Source organism: Siphateles boraxobius, unplaced genomic scaffold (genome assembly GCF_051911475.1).
Source record: "Siphateles boraxobius isolate OS27281-9 unplaced genomic scaffold, OSU_SipBor_1 76, whole genome shotgun sequence".
In the NCBI taxonomy this organism is placed as follows: domain Eukaryota; kingdom Metazoa; phylum Chordata; class Actinopteri; order Cypriniformes; family Leuciscidae; genus Siphateles; species Siphateles boraxobius.
Window position 1 is genome coordinate 1,452,501 of NW_027509204.1, and position 15,000 is coordinate 1,467,500.

At 36.3% G+C, this 15,000-nt stretch overlaps 6 non-coding genes across 6 annotated transcripts in view; all 6 read left to right on the plus strand.

Moving 5' to 3' along the window:
• Positions 1-96, plus strand: part of LOC143725433 (5S ribosomal RNA) — a 119-nt gene extending 23 nt beyond the window's left edge. The window contains exon 1 of the ribosomal RNA XR_013198204.1: positions 1-96. This exon is cut by the window's left edge and continues 23 nt beyond it. This is a non-coding gene — a ribosomal RNA (5S ribosomal RNA).
• A 284-nt stretch (positions 97-380) lies between these two features.
• On the plus strand, positions 381-499 carry LOC143725240 (5S ribosomal RNA). The gene has a single exon (XR_013198017.1). It is a non-coding gene; the product is annotated as a 5S ribosomal RNA (ribosomal RNA).
• Positions 500-992: 493 nt separating this feature from the next.
• LOC143725241 (5S ribosomal RNA) lies at positions 993-1,111 on the plus strand. The gene has a single exon (XR_013198018.1). It is a non-coding gene; the product is annotated as a 5S ribosomal RNA (ribosomal RNA).
• A 6,355-nt stretch (positions 1,112-7,466) lies between these two features.
• LOC143724974 (5S ribosomal RNA) lies at positions 7,467-7,585 on the plus strand. Its single transcript, XR_013197761.1, has one exon. It is a non-coding gene; the product is annotated as a 5S ribosomal RNA (ribosomal RNA).
• Positions 7,586-8,078: 493 nt separating this feature from the next.
• Positions 8,079-8,197, plus strand: LOC143725367 (5S ribosomal RNA). The gene has a single exon (XR_013198142.1). It is a non-coding gene; the product is annotated as a 5S ribosomal RNA (ribosomal RNA).
• Positions 8,198-8,780: 583 nt separating this feature from the next.
• On the plus strand, positions 8,781-8,899 carry LOC143725242 (5S ribosomal RNA). The gene has a single exon (XR_013198019.1). It is a non-coding gene; the product is annotated as a 5S ribosomal RNA (ribosomal RNA).
• Positions 8,900-15,000: the final 6,101 nt, after the last annotated feature.

Consider the following 15,000-nt stretch of genomic DNA (forward strand, 5'->3'; position numbering starts at 1 on the left):
CACGCCCGATCTCGTCTGATCTCGGAAGCTAAGCAGGGTCGGGCCTGGTTAGTGCTTGGATGGGAGACCGCCTGGGAATACCAGGTGCTGTAAGCTTTTTTGATTTAAAAAAAAAATAAAAAAATAAAGAGTCCCTGAGCTTCTTCAGAAAGCCTTTAAAAGTCTCTGAGATTCTTCAGAGAGCATGAAAGAGTTTGAGTTTTTTCAAAAGTTCTTCTTAGTTTAAAAAAAAGACTCACTGAGCTTCTTCAGAAAGCCTTTAAAAGTCTCTGAGATTCTTCAGAGAGCATGAAAGAGTTTGAGTTTTTTCAAAAGTTCTTCTTAGTTTTCTTCATTAATGGTCTAACCTTTTAAATTGCCCAATTTTGGCAGCAGTTTTCGCTTACGGCCATACCACCTTGGTCATGCCCGATCTCGTCTGATCTCGGAAGCTAAGCAGGGTCGGGCCTGGTTAGTACTTGGATGGGAGACCGCCTGGGAATACCAGGTGCTGTAAGCTTCTTTGATTTAAAAAAAAAAAAGAAAAAAAAAAGAGTCCCTGAGCTTCTTCAGAAAGCCTTTAAAAGTCTCTGAGATTCTTCAGAGAGCATGAAAGAGTTTGAGTTTTTTCAAAAGTTCTTCTTAGTTTAAAAAAAAGACTCACTGAGCTTCTTCAGAAAGCCTTTAAAAGTCTCTGAGATTCTTCAGAGAGCATGAAAGAGTTTGAGTTTTTTCAAAAGTTCTTCTTAGTTTAAAAAAAAGAGTCCCTGAGCTTCTTCAGAAAGCCTTTAAAAGTCTCTGAGATTCTTCAGAGAGCATGAAAGAGTTTGAGTTTTTTCAAAAGTTCTTCTTACTTTAAAAAAAAGACTCACTGAGCTTCTTCAGAAAGCCTTTAAAAGTCTCTGAGATTCTTCAGAGAGCATGAAAGAGTTTGAGTTTTTTCAAAAGTTCTTCTTAGTTTTCTTCATTAATGGTCTAACCTTTTAAATTGCCCAATTTTGGCAGCAGTTTTCGCTTACGGCCATACCACCTTGGTCATGCCCGATCTCGTCTGATCTCGGAAGCTAAGCAGGGTCGGGCCTGGTTAGTACTTGGATGGGAGACCGCCTGGGAATACCAGGTGCTGTAAGCTTTTTTGATTTAAAAAAAAAATAAAATAAATAAAGAGTCCCTGAGCTTCATCAGAAAGCCTTTAAAAGTCTCTGAGATTCTTCAGAGAGCATGAAAGAGTTTGAGTTTTTTCAAAAGTTCTTCTTACTTTAAAAAAAAAGACTCACTGAGCTTCTTCAGAAAGCCTTTAAAAGTCTCTGAGATTCTTCAGAGAGCATGAAAGAGTTTGAGTTTTTTCAAAAGTTCTTCTTAGTTTAAAAAAAAGGGTCCCTGAGCTTCTTCAGAAAGCCTTTAAAAGTCTCTGAGATTCTTCAGAGAGCATGAAAGAGTTTGAGTTTTTTCAAAAGTTCTTCTTAGTTTAAAAAAAAGACTCACTGAGCTTCTTCAGAAAGCCTTTAAAAGTCTCTGAGATTCTTCAGAGAGCATGAAAGAGTTTGAGTTTTTTCAAAAGTTCTTCTTAGTTTTCTTCATTAATGGTCTAACCTTTTAAATTGCCCAATTTTGGCAGCAGTTTTCGCTTACGGCCATACCACCTTGGTCACGCCCGATCTGTGATAGTGGTACAGTCCAGGAAGTGATTTGGCAGTTTGAAGTTTGCAGTAGGTGAGACAGGCTCACCATTTTTTCGTTTTTTTATTTTGTTCGCTTTTTCCTTATATATATATATATATTTATTTTTATTTTTTTATTTTGTTTGAGTTTTCCTCCCAGCAGCTTTTGCTGTTTGGGGGGTGTTTAAGCGTGTTTTTGTTTAAAATGGATGGATCAACGGCATCGACCACAGTAATGGCAGGAGGAACATCAACTGGTAATGAAACTGGACTGGAACAAAGACGACGAGATGGACATGGAAAGGATAAAGAAGCAAGGAAAGAAAACATGAAAAGAGTTTATGCAAAAGAAGCAACAGTTACAGTGGTTTAATGGATGTGAGAGGTGCAAGGGCGGAGGATATTATTAAAGCAGTGACAGAGAAAATAGGAGATGGGAAAATCTTGGCGGTTCGACCTAAACAAATGAATAACTACGAGGTGACGTTGGAGAAAGAAGAAGACACGGAAGAGCTGATGGATGGACTAATCATCAAAGGGAAAAAATGTGAGGTACAAAAACTGCAAAATAGAGACTATGTGGTTTCATTTATGCACTTGCCTGCTTATATGGACGATGAGGACATTTTTAAAAAGCTGGAGGGATGGGGGGTTTTCCCCGTCTCTAAGATGAGAAGGCTAGTCTATCCGGGCACAAGTATCGAGGATGGAACGAGGTTTGTAAAAACCAGGTTCCCCAGAGAAGTGATCTCACTCCCGTATAGCACTAAGCTTGAGACGGAAGAAGGACCGCAATACTTTCGGGTGATGCATAGTCATCAGGTGAGGACCTGCTGGCTGTGCATGAGCCCGGACCACATTGTGAAGGACTGTCCGGACTACAAGTGTTACAAGTGCTGTGAGATGGGGCATTTTGCGAGGGACTGCAAAGCAGTGAAGTGCCTGGATTGCAAGGAAGTGCTCAACAAATGTGAATGTGGGATGAGAAACAAGGAGGACGAGGAAGAAGAAGGAGTAAGCAGGTGCATGAGGGAGACAACGAAAAGGAACAGGAGGAAGCCACAACGATGACACAAGCTGAAACAGCAGAAAAGGACGAAGGAGAACCCAGAGAAGAATGGAACTCACAAGAAGAACAAGACCAACAACAGGATCAAGTAGAAATGCAAATAGACATGCCTGGAGTTTGTGGAATTTCTATGGATAGAAGGGAACAGTCAAAAATTGTAAATGATCAAACAACTTCTGAGAATGACAGAGAAGAGGAAAAAGAGGACCAAACAGAGATGCAAATGAAAAGAAGGAGATCAATTAAGGTAAAACCATATTTGGGGGCTGCAAGGAAAAAAATTGTTAATGAGGACACATTGAGAAATGTGAATAGGTATGAATTGCTAAAGGACTTTGGGGAGATAAAATGATAAATGAACAGCTACATGTATGTTTTTCTTTGCTTCATGGTTCTGAGGATTGTGACTTTTAATGCGAGAGGTCTTTTAAATATCAACAAATTTGATAAAGTAAAAGAAATGTGTAAACAAGAGGATATAATTTTGCTACAGGAAACAAACTGGAGAGAGGGGTGTATAAATGAAATGAGAAACAATTGGAAAGGAGAATTTTGGTATAATAATGGAGATGCAAGATATGGCCGAGGGGTGGCAATTCTAATAAGAGAAAATAGTGGAATAAATGGTAAAGAAATATATAAAGACAAAGTGGGAAAATGTATGGTAGTGGAAATTACTTATGAAGAGAAGGGAATTTTATTGGTTAATATACATGCACCAAATGAAGAAAAGGAAAAAAGAGAATATTTTAACATTGTCAAGAGTGTTTTAAGGAATTATAAAGATATAATTATGATGGGGGATTTTAACACTGTTTTTAGCAAAAAAGATATGGCAGATGGTATGGTTTTTAAAAGGGACACGGGAAGGAAAGAGTTAAAGTCATTAATGGAGGAGAACAAAATGATTGATGTGTGGAGGGAAAGACATGAAAAGAAAAGGGAATTTTCTAGAAGACAAATTGTAGGGAATTTTTTGTGTCAAACAAGGATAGATATGGTTTTATGTACAAGGAATATAGAAGGTTTTATAGATAAGTTAAGGTATGAAGAATCAAGTTTGAGTGACCACAAGGCTTTTTTTGTACAGTTGGATTGGGATACAGGAAAAAGAGGGCCGGGTGTATGGGTTTTAAATACAGACATTTTAAAAGATGAACATTATGTTTTAGCAATAAAAGAGATGATTGAAGAAGAAAAAGAAAATGCAATGTATGTAGAAGACAAAAGAATTTGGTGGGAGAATGTAAAATTTTTAGCGAAAAAATTCACTATAAAATATTGTACGTTAAAGCATAAATGTAAAAAGAATAAAGAAAAAAAGATAAGAGAAAGGTTGGAGAAGCAAATTGATGAAGAAGGTGCAAGATGTACAAAAAATTAAAGAAATACAGGAAGAATTGAAAGAGATTGAAGAAAATAAATATAAAGGATCAATGTTGAGGAGTAAAGCAAAATATCTGGTTGAAGGGGAAAAGTGTACAAAGTTTTTCTTTGATTTGGAAAGGAAAAAAGGAAGATCAGAAATGATAAAAGGAATAAAAAAGGGGAATGGTGAAATAACAGAAACAAGTGGGGAAATCTTACATGAAACAAAATATTTTTTTGAAAAGCTTTTTAGTGCAGAAGATGTAAAGGAGGAAGAAAAAATGGAACTAATGGAATTAATAAAAACAAAAGTAGGTGAAGAAGAGAAGGAAGAGTGTGATAGAAGCATAAGTAAAGAAGAGATAGGAAGAGCTATAAATGAACTGAACAAAAGGAAAAGCCCAGGGATTGATGGTTTAGGAAGTGAGTTTTATATAACTTTTAAAGATATATTAACAAATATTTTAATGGATGTTTATGAAGAGATTTTTGAAAAAGGTGGAATGATGTTAAGAATGGGGATGGGATTGATGAAGCTTATATATAAGAGGAAGGGAGAAAAAACAGAACTAAAAAACTATAGACCTATCACAATGCTTAATACTGACTTGAAGATTTTGGCAAAAATTTTAGCAAATAGATTGAAAGAGATAATGCCAAAGATAATCACAACAAACCAGGTATATGGAGTGAAAGGAAAAGACATTGCGGATACGATAATGAGTATAAAAGACACGATAAGGTACATGCGAGATAAAAAGAAAGAGGGTTACATAATTAGCTTAGACTTCGAAAAAGCATTGGACAGAGTAGATCATAAGTATCTTTTTGATGTTTTAAAAAGTTTTGGGTGGGGAGAATTTTATTAAATGGGTTCGTATTTTATATAAGGGAGCGGTGACAAGAATAAAATGTAATGGTTTTTTAACTGAATGTTTTAGAATAACGCGCTCAATAAGACAAGGTTGTCCTTTATCAGCCCTTTTGTACTCGTTGGTGGCAGAACCGCTAGGACTAGCAATCAAACAAGAAAAGAGGATTAAAGGAATAGAGGTTGAAGAATTCATAGAGGATAACAAAATATTTCAATATGCTGATGACACAACATTTATTGTTAGAGGAGAAGAAAGTGTTACAAAAATAATGGAAATAGTACAGAGGTTTTGTAAGGGGTCAGGAGGAAAAGTGAATGAAGAAAAAACTTTGTACATGAGATTTGGAGAGACAGTGAACTTAACAGAGAATTTTAAGTTCAAGGAAGTCAAAGAAATGAAGATTTTAGGGATTTTAATAGGGAAAGACGAAGACAAAGTGAGAGAAAACATGTGGGAAGAAATAGTGGGAGGTATTGAAAGAAGAACTAACTTTTGGAAACTGAGGACACTTAATTTAAAGGGGAAGGTTTTAATCCTGAATGTTTTAATGTCATCGAAATTGTGGTATTTTTTATATGTGTCATCAATGCCAGTGTGGGTGGAAAAAAGGTTGAAAAGATGTTTTTTAGATTTTTTATGGGAAGGCAAACCAGCTAGAATCGCATATAATACTTTAATAGGGGTGGTAGATAAAGGAGGTTTGGGATTAATGGATGTGGAGCAAAGGAAAAATAGTCTAAGAGTTAAATTGGTTAAAAAGTATCTGGATGAATGTAATAAAGTAGAATGGAAAACAACAATGGAGTATTTTTTAAACAAATGTGGGAATTTTAATCTGGGGGACAATATTTTATGGATGAGAACAAAAGAGTGGATGACAGTGGGTTTGCCAAAGTTTTATAGAGAGGTTTTAAGTGCTTGGGGAAAGTTTTTTGTAAATGTACGGTACAATTTACATGGAAGAGAAAGAATTTTAAATCAGCCTTTATTCCTAAACACTGGCATTTTAAACCAAGGGAAGGAAATTTATTTTAAAAAATGGTTGGAAGTTGGAATAGTTAAAGTGAGAGATGTTTTATATGAATATAAAGAAGGTTTTTTACCGATACAGTACATTGTAGATGTAATGGAGGAAGCAAAAGAGGAGATCAGTAGACAAGAAATAAAAAACAAGTATGAAATTATAAAACATGCAATTCCTAAGCAATGGATAACAAAAATTGACAATATGGAAGAGGGGAATAATGAAAAGGATGTAAAAGTAATACTGGGAGAGAAACTTTGTTTTTTTAAAGAATGCACAGTGAAAATGTTTTATGGATTTTTTAGAGATGCTGTTTTTAAGAAACCAATTATAAATGAATTTTGGCAAAAGACATTTGAAGGTTTGAAAGTAGAAAATATTTGGAACAATATGAAAGGGAAGTTTATTGAAATAAAACTAGGAAATTTGGAGTATTTTATTAGACATAGAGTGATATTTACTGATACAAAGTTAAAAAAAATTGGGATTGAACAAAGTGCGACATGTAAAGTATGCTGTGAGGAATATGAAAGTTTTTTACATCTATTCTTATACTGTAAAATTTAAAAGTTTTTAATGAAAAATGTAAGAGTATTATTGGAAAATTAGAAGGGGAGCAAGAAGATACAGAAAAGGATAAGATTATAATGGTAGGGTGTGACAAAAACAATAAAAATGAAAAGATGATCAATCTGTTTGTAATGCTGATGAAAGGTGCAATATGGGAAAGGAGAGTAGTTGCAAAGCAGGAAAAAAAGTATTGGATGTATGGTTGGTGCTTAAAAGACGATTGGAAAAATATATGGAATGTTTGTACTGTTATTTTAAACAAGAACAGAAAGTGGATGATTTTTATAAGTTTTGTACGCCTGAGATTTACTCAGTGTTTAATGAGTTTAATGTGGTACTGCCAGGAAAGGAATAATGTATTTGTTTAAAGATGTTTGAGATGAATATTTTCTGTACTGTGGGAGATGTTTTTGAATGTTTTTCAAAAAATGATTTATTTAAGAGGAATTTTTATGTGGAAAAAATTGCTTTTATGTATTTTGTGATATAAACTTTTAATAAAAAAAAATAAAATAAAATAAATAAATAAAAAAAGTCACGCCCGATCTCGTCTGATCTCGGAAGCTAAGCAGTGTCGGGCCTGGTTAGTACTTGGATGGGAGACCGCCTGGGAATACCAGGTGCTGTAAGCTTTTTTGATTTAAAAAAAAAAAGAAAAAAAAGAAAAAGAGTCCCTGAGCTTCTTCAGAAAGCCTTTAAAAGTCTCTGAGATTCTTCAGAGAGCATGAAAGAGTTTGAGTTTTTTCAAAAGTTCTTCTTAGTTTAAAAAAATGACTCACTGAGCTTCTTCAGAAAGCCTTTAAAAGTCTCTGAGATTCTTCAGAGAGCATGAAAGAGTTTGAGTTTTTTCAAAAGTTCTTCTTAGTTTTCTTCATTAATGGTCTAACCTTTTAAATTGCCCAATTTTGGCAGCAGTTTTCCCTTACGGCCATACCACCTTGGTCACGCCCGATCTCGTCTGATCTCGGAAGCTAAGCAGGGTCGGGCCTGGTTAGGTCTTGGATGGGAGACCGCCTGGGAATACCAGGTGCTGTAAGCTTTTTTGATTTAAAAAAAAAAAAAAAAAAAAAAAGAGTCCCTGAGCTTCTTCAGAAAGCCTTTAAAAGTCTCTGAGATTCTTCAGAGAGCATGAAAGAGTTTGAGTTTTTTCAAAAGTTCTTCTTACTTTAAAAAAAAGACTCACTGAGCTTCTTCAGAAAGCCTTTAAAAGTCTCTGAGATTCTTCAGAGAGCATGAAAGAGTTTGAGTTTTTTCAAAAGTTCTTCTTAGTTTAAAAAAAAGAGTCCCTGAGCTTCTTCAGAAAGCCTTTAAAAGTCTCTGAGATTCTTCAGAGAGCATGAAAGAGTTTGAGTTTTTTCAAAAGTTCTTCTTAGTTTAAAAAAAAGACTCACTGAGCTTCTTCAGAAAGCCTTTAAAAGTCTCTGAGATTCTTCAGAGAGCATGAAAGAGTTTGAGTTTTTTCAAAAGTTCTTCTTAGTTTTCTTCATTAATGGTCTAACCTTTTAAATAGCCCAATTTTGGCAGCAGTTTTAGCTTACGGCCATACCACCTTGGTCACGCCCGATCTCGTCTGATCTCGGATGCTAAGCAGGGTCGGGCCTGGTTAGTACTTGGATGGGAGACCGCCTGGGAATACCAGGTGCTGTAAGCTTTTTTGATTTAAACAAAAAAAGAGTCCCTGAGCTTCTTCAGAAAGCCTTTAAAAGTCTCTGAGATTCTTCAGAGAGCATGAAAGAGTTTGAGTTTTTTCAAAAGTTCTTCTTAGTTTAAAAAAAAGACTCACTGAGCTTCTTCAGAAAGCCTTTAAAAGTCTCTGAGATTCTTCAGAGAGCATGAAAGAGTTTGAGTTTTTTCAAAAGTTCTTCTTACTTTAAAAAAAGACTCACTGAGCTTCTTCAGAAAGCCTTTAAAAGTCTCTGAGATTCTTCAGAGAGCATGAAAGAGTTTGAGTTTTTTCAAAAGTTCTTCTTAGTTTAAAAAAAGAGTCCCTGAGCTTCTTCAGAAAGCCTTTAAAAGTCTCTGAGATTCTTCAGAGAGCATGAAAGAGTTTGAGTTTTTTCAAAAGTTTTTCTTAGTTTAAAAAAAATATTCACTGAGCTTCTTCAGAAAGCCTTTAAAAGTCTCTGAGATTCTTCAGAGAGCATGAAAGAGTTTGAATTTTTTCAAAAGTTCTTCTTAGTTTTCTTCATTAATGGTCTAACCTTTTAAATTGCCCAAATTTGGCAGCAGTTTTCGCTTACGGCCATACCACCTTGGTCATGCCCGATCTCGTCTGATCTCGGAAGCTAAGCAGGGTCGGGCCTGGTTAGTACTTGGATGGGAGACCGCCTGGGAATACCAGGTGCTGTAAGCTTTTTTGATTTAAAAAAAAAAAAGAGTCCCTGAGCTTCTTCAGAAAGCCTTTAAAAGTCTCTGAGATTCTTCAGAGAGCATGAAAGAGTTTGAGTTTTTTCAAAAGTTCTTCTTAGTTTAAAAAAAAGACTCACTGAGCTTCTTCAGAAAGCCTTTAAAAGTCTCTGAGATTCTTCAGAGAGCATGAAAGAGTTTGAGTTTTTTCAAAAGTTCTTCTTAGTTTAAAAAAAAAGAGTCCCTGAGCTTCTTCAGAAAGCCTTTAAAAGTCTCTGAGATTCTTCAGAGAGCATGAAAGAGTTTGAGTTTTTTCAAAAGTTCTTCTTAGTTTAAAAAAAAGACTCACTGAGCTTCTTCAGAAAGCCTTTAAAAGTCTCTGAGATTCTTCAGAGAGCATGAAAGAGTTTGAGTTTTTTCAAAAGTTCTTCTTAGTTTTCTTCATTAATGGTCTAACCTTTTAAATAGCCCAATTTTGGCAGCAGTTTTCGCTTACGGCCATACCACCTTGGTCACGCCCTCTGGTGGAGACAGGAAGTGGTATTGCGAGTGAAGTAGTGAGAAGTGAGTGTGTTTGTTTGGGTTGGACGAAGGATTTCTTTTTTTTTCAAACTATTAAGACCAAGTGTTTGAAAGGAGAGCGTGCATTTTGGAGTAATTTAATCCTCAAACAGCTTTTGCTGTTTGGGGATAGATACTTTCAGAAGCAGAAAAGGAGAAATGGATGGACAAAAGGAGACGGGAAGAGGTCGAAGCATGTGGAGCATGAGAAGTGAAGAGCGCAACTATGGCAAGGAGCTGACGGTGCTGGTGGAGATAGAGGGTGAAGAAAGAATCACAATGATGGAACTTTTGAAGAGAGTGAAGGAAGAATGCGGAGGAGTTATTGGATGCAGATATAAAACTCCAAAGGAGTACGAGTTGACGATGGAGGATGCGAAGGCAAAGGAAAAAATTCTAGATGGCTTGAAGATCAGAAACAGCCGGGTGATGGTAAAAGAGGTGGATTGCATGGAGGTGGTTGTTTCTTTTTTAGGACTGCCCATGTACATTTTAGATGAAGAAATTCTGAACAAGCTAAATGAATGGGGAGTAACAGCGGCATCTAAAATCAAGAGGAGAGTGTGGCCGGGAACGGACATTGCGGATGGGACAAGGTTTTTGAAAGTGAAGTTCAATAATGAAGTCAAATCGTTGCCTTATTCGACAAAATTTGAGACTCTTGGCGGCACAGAACATTTTAGAGTTATACATGATAGACAAGTGAAGGTTTGCCGTCTCTGCATACAACCGGGGCATGTTGTTAGAGACTGCCCGAATTTTAGGTGTTTCAGATGTGGCACACAAGGACATTATGCAAGAGAGTGCAAAGAAGAGAATTGTGGCGAGTGTGGATTGCGGCCAGGACGATGCATGTGTGAAACGCCGACAGTGATGGAAGAGGAGTGCAATGAGGAGAATATATCAGATCGGTATGAGGTGGAGGAAAGAGAAGGAGGTGAGGATGGAAGCGCAGAAGGAGACGTCGGTCAAAGCTCTGGGGCAGAGGAAGAGGGAGCGGAAAGAACGGAGGACATGGAGAGTAGGAGCAGCCAAGAGGAGAGGCGCTCGGGACGGAGGATGAGAGATGGAGTGAAGAGAGGGGACGCAATAAGTAAAGAGATGGTTCCTCGAGGTCTGGTGTGTGAAGATGGAGAAGGAAAGATGGAAGAAAGTGGTAGTGAAGAAGGAGACGATGTCAAAAGTCAAGGAGGAAAGCATTGTGAGGAAAAAAGAGTGAAGAAGAACGAGGGGGGAAGAAAGGAGAAAGAAATGCCAGAGAATCCTGTGTCAAGCGTGGAGGAGGATATGGACCTGAGTGAGGAGAAGAGTATGACAAAGAAAAGAAAGAAGAAAATAGCAGAAACGCATGATGCAGAAAGTAAGAGCACGGTTTAATTTGAATGGGTATAAATCTTTTAAAACTTTTGATTATTACTATGTGGGGTATTATGCACATAGTGTGTCTGAACTGTAATGGGTTAAGAGACCTCAACAAGTTCGAGAAGGTAAAGAGACTATTAAAAGCAGATGTGATATGCTTACAAGAGACACACTGGACAGGGGACTTAATGGATAATATAAAAAAGAGATGGGAGGGAGAAATTTATGTGAGTAATGGAAATATAAAAGCCTGTGGAGTGGCTATGCTGATAAAAAAAGACAGTGTACAAAATGTGAAACAGATATATAAGGATGGAAGTGGGAGATTGTTAGGACTTGAGTTTTTGTTTTGCAATGAACTGTTTAGGATTATAAACATGTATGCACCAAATATAGAGGTGGACAGAAAAGAAGTCTTTAATGAAATGAAGAAAATATATAAAGGGAGGTGTATAGTGGTTGGTGATTTCAATGTGTGGTGCACGAGGCTGGATGCTTGTAGCACTGCCAATTTTAAATCTGATGGGTCAAGAAAAATTTTAATGGAGTGGATGCGGAATGAGGATATAGTGGATGTGTGGAGGGAAGATAATCCATATAGGAGAGAATTTTCGAGAAGACAAATGGTGCTGGGGAGCTTAAAACAGAGTCGTATAGATTTGTGTTTGACAAAAAGAGAAATGTTAAAATATGTTAAAAATGTGAAGTATAAGTTTGTTAGCTTAAGTGATCATGCTGTGATGACAGTTAAGGTGGGTGTAATTGGGGAGGAGAAGGGAGGTGGAGTGTGGTGTTTAAATGCTAATTTGTTAAAGGAAGAAGCGTATAAAGAAAATATTCTTAAATGTATAAATTATGAGATGCAGAACCCGTTGTTTGAGGAAAATGTATGTGAGTGGTGGGAGGGAATGAAAGAGAAAATAAAAAAAAGAAGTATTAGGTATTCAAAACAAAGGAATTTTATGAGGAGAAGTAAAGCAGAAGCATTAGAAAATAGATTAAATTTGGAAGCGGAAAAAATAGAAAACAGTCCAGGGTATGGTGAGGAAAGCTATTTGAAGTTAAAAACAGAATTAGAAGAGTATGAGAAAGAGAAAAGTAAAGGAGTAATAATAAGGAGTAGAGCTCAATATGCTTTGGAGGGAGAAAGGAGTACAAAATTCTTCCTCAATTTAGAAAATAAAAAGCAGAGTAGAAAGCAGATAGTAGAGTTGGAAAATAAGAATGGTGATAAAGTTAATGATTTTGTGGGGATATTAGAAGAAGTGGAGGGTTTTTATAGGGAATTATTTAAGAAAGAGGGTGTAAAGCAAGAGTGTGTGGATGAAGTTTTGAGTGCTGTGAATGTGAAGTTAGGTGAAGATGAGAAGAGTATGTGTGAGGGGGATATAGGGATTGAAGAAATAAAATGTGCTATAAATCAGACAAAAAAGAATAAAAGCCCGGGTTCGGATGGTTTAACTCATGAGTTTTACAAAACTTTTATAGACACCTTAGCACCATTGCTGCTAAAGGTGTATAAAGATATGGAAGAGAGGTCGGAAATGCCGAAATCTATGTGTTTAGGAATGATAACAATCTTATATAAGAATAAAGGGAGCCCGATGAAGCTGGAAAATTATAGGCCTTTGAGTTTATTGAATTCGGATTATAAAATTTTAACAAAAGTTATAGCGAATAGAATGAAGCAGGTGGTAGGGAGTATTGTGGCACCAAGTCAGGCATATAGTATAAAGGGGAGAGATATTGTGGATACTATATGTACAATAAGAGATGTAGTAGATAGCATGGGGAAAGATGGGAAGGGGGGGTTGGTTTTATCAGTGGATTTAAACAAAGCATTTGATAGGGTAGAGCATAGTTTTATTGAACAGACATTGGCAAAATATGGTTTCGGAGATAAAATAAGAAAGTGGATAAAGTTAATATATGAAAATGCTAGAAGCTGTGTTAAAATTAATGGGGTTTTAACTGATTCCTTTCCTTTAGAAAGGTCAGTTAGACAAGGGTGCCCATTATCAGCTTTGTTATATTCAATAATAGCGGAGCCACTGGCTTCTCTGATTAAAAGGGATAAAGGCATAAGAGGTATTCAAATACCATACGGGGGAGTAAGTGTAATTCACCAGTATGCGGATGATACAACCTTTACAGTCAGGGATATGGAGAGTGTGAGGAGAATAAAAATGCAGATGGAAATGTATGGAAAAGCCTCAGGTGCTAAGATAAATGTTGACAAGTCAGAAATAATGAGTTTAGGAGGAGGGGTAGATTTAGAAGGGTTAGATGTTCCTTTTAAAATAACAAAAGATTATTTAAAGATTTTAGGAGTGTGTGTAGGGGGGAATGCGAAAGAGGCTAGAGATGCTACATGGACAGGAGTTTTAAACAAAATTAAACAAGTGCTAAATTTTTGGAGGTTAAGAGATCTGAGATTAAGAGGAAAAGTGGTTGTGGCAAATTCATTAATATTTACGAAGTGTAATTATGTGATGGGAGCAATTGATTTGCCGGACTGGGTCTTGAATGAGATAAAGGAGGCTGTGATTGCTTTTGTCTGGGGAGGTAAAGGTATTAAGATATCAACAAAAACATTGATTGCTGATTATAAGGAGGGAGGTCTGAGGATGGTAGACTTAGAGGTAAAGAGGAAGGCAATAAGAGTTAAAACAATAAAAAAGTATGTGTGTGACAAAGTAGAGTATGGGTGGAAGGGGTATATGAGGAGTTTTTTAAATGAGGGTGGAGGATGTGGTGAAGAAGGATTGTTTATGGCCTTTAAAAAACCTATGACTGCAAAAATGCCATTGTTTTATCAAGAGGTTTTTAGTGCCTGGGCTGAATTTTTGGATAAAGTGGATTATGAATGTGATAACATAAATCAGGTGCTTAACCAGCCGTTGTTTCTGAACACAAAAATTAAGAGGGGAGGGAAAACGCTGTATAATAAATTGTTTATGAGAGCGGGAGTGAGAAAGGTGAAAGACATGGCATATGAGTATGTTACAGGTTTTTTGCCAAATAGGGCTGTATATGATTGTGTGGTGGGATGGGATGATGAAATTGAGAAATCTAAAGTGGACTGTGAATGTGAAAACATTAAAACAAGCATTCCGGAAAGGTGGGTGCAAAAGATTGAGAGAGAGACTGTGAAAGTAGGAGATTGGGGGTTCCCTGAAATGTATGTTATGGATAAAAAAGAAAAAAGGTTTCTGTGTCAGTTAAATGTGAAAACAGTCTATAAGATGTTGGTGAAAAAGGAAATCAAGACGCCTGCATCGGAGGTAGTGTGGCCAAGGGTATTCCCTGGAATGAATGTAAAGGTGATCTGGACTAATTTAAATGTGAAATATAATGGACTGAACTGTGAAAACCTGGACTTTAAATTAAGACATAACAGAGTCTATACAAAGGTGGTGATTCACCAAATGAACAGAAATGTAAAAAGAGAATGTGATGTATGTGGGATAGAGCCAGAAACATTGATGCACATTTTTTTTGACTGTAAAGAACTGGAAGCATTTCATACAAAAATTAAAGCGTTGGTGAAAAAAGGATTGGGAAAAGATGAGACAGGGGATGAATGGAGAAAGTTGTTCTTGTTTGGGATAAATGTGAATAAAAAGGATAGGAAGGTGAATTTATGGAACATAGTATTAAGTAATGCAAGATATGCGATATGGGTGAGGAGGAATATGGCATATTATGAAAAGAAAAAAGTGGATGTAATGACAATGTTCAAATCAATTTTAAGGGAAAATGTGTATTTGATGTGGAAATATTTACCAAAAGAGGAATTTGAAATGGCGTTTGTGGAAGGGAATGAGCTGATTAGTATAGAAGAGAGAAAAGGGTTATGTATGAAGTTTGATTAATATGAATTTTGATGGGTTGGGTAAAATGTTGATGTTATACTTTGTTTTAGTTTTTTTTTTTTTTTTTTTTTTTTGAAAGGCTTGTAGTTTGTTTCTAAAGACGTATGTGTTTGATGCCTGATTGAAAATGTTATAGGTATGAAGGTTTGATTTTGAGGAATTGTTGTATTGTAAATATTATTTTTGTACTTTTTGATAATAAAAAAAAAAAAAAAAAAAAAAAGTCACGCCCGATCTCGTCTGATCTCGGAAGCTAAGCAGGGTCGGGCCTGGTTAGTACTTGGATGGGAGACCGCCTGGGAATACCAGG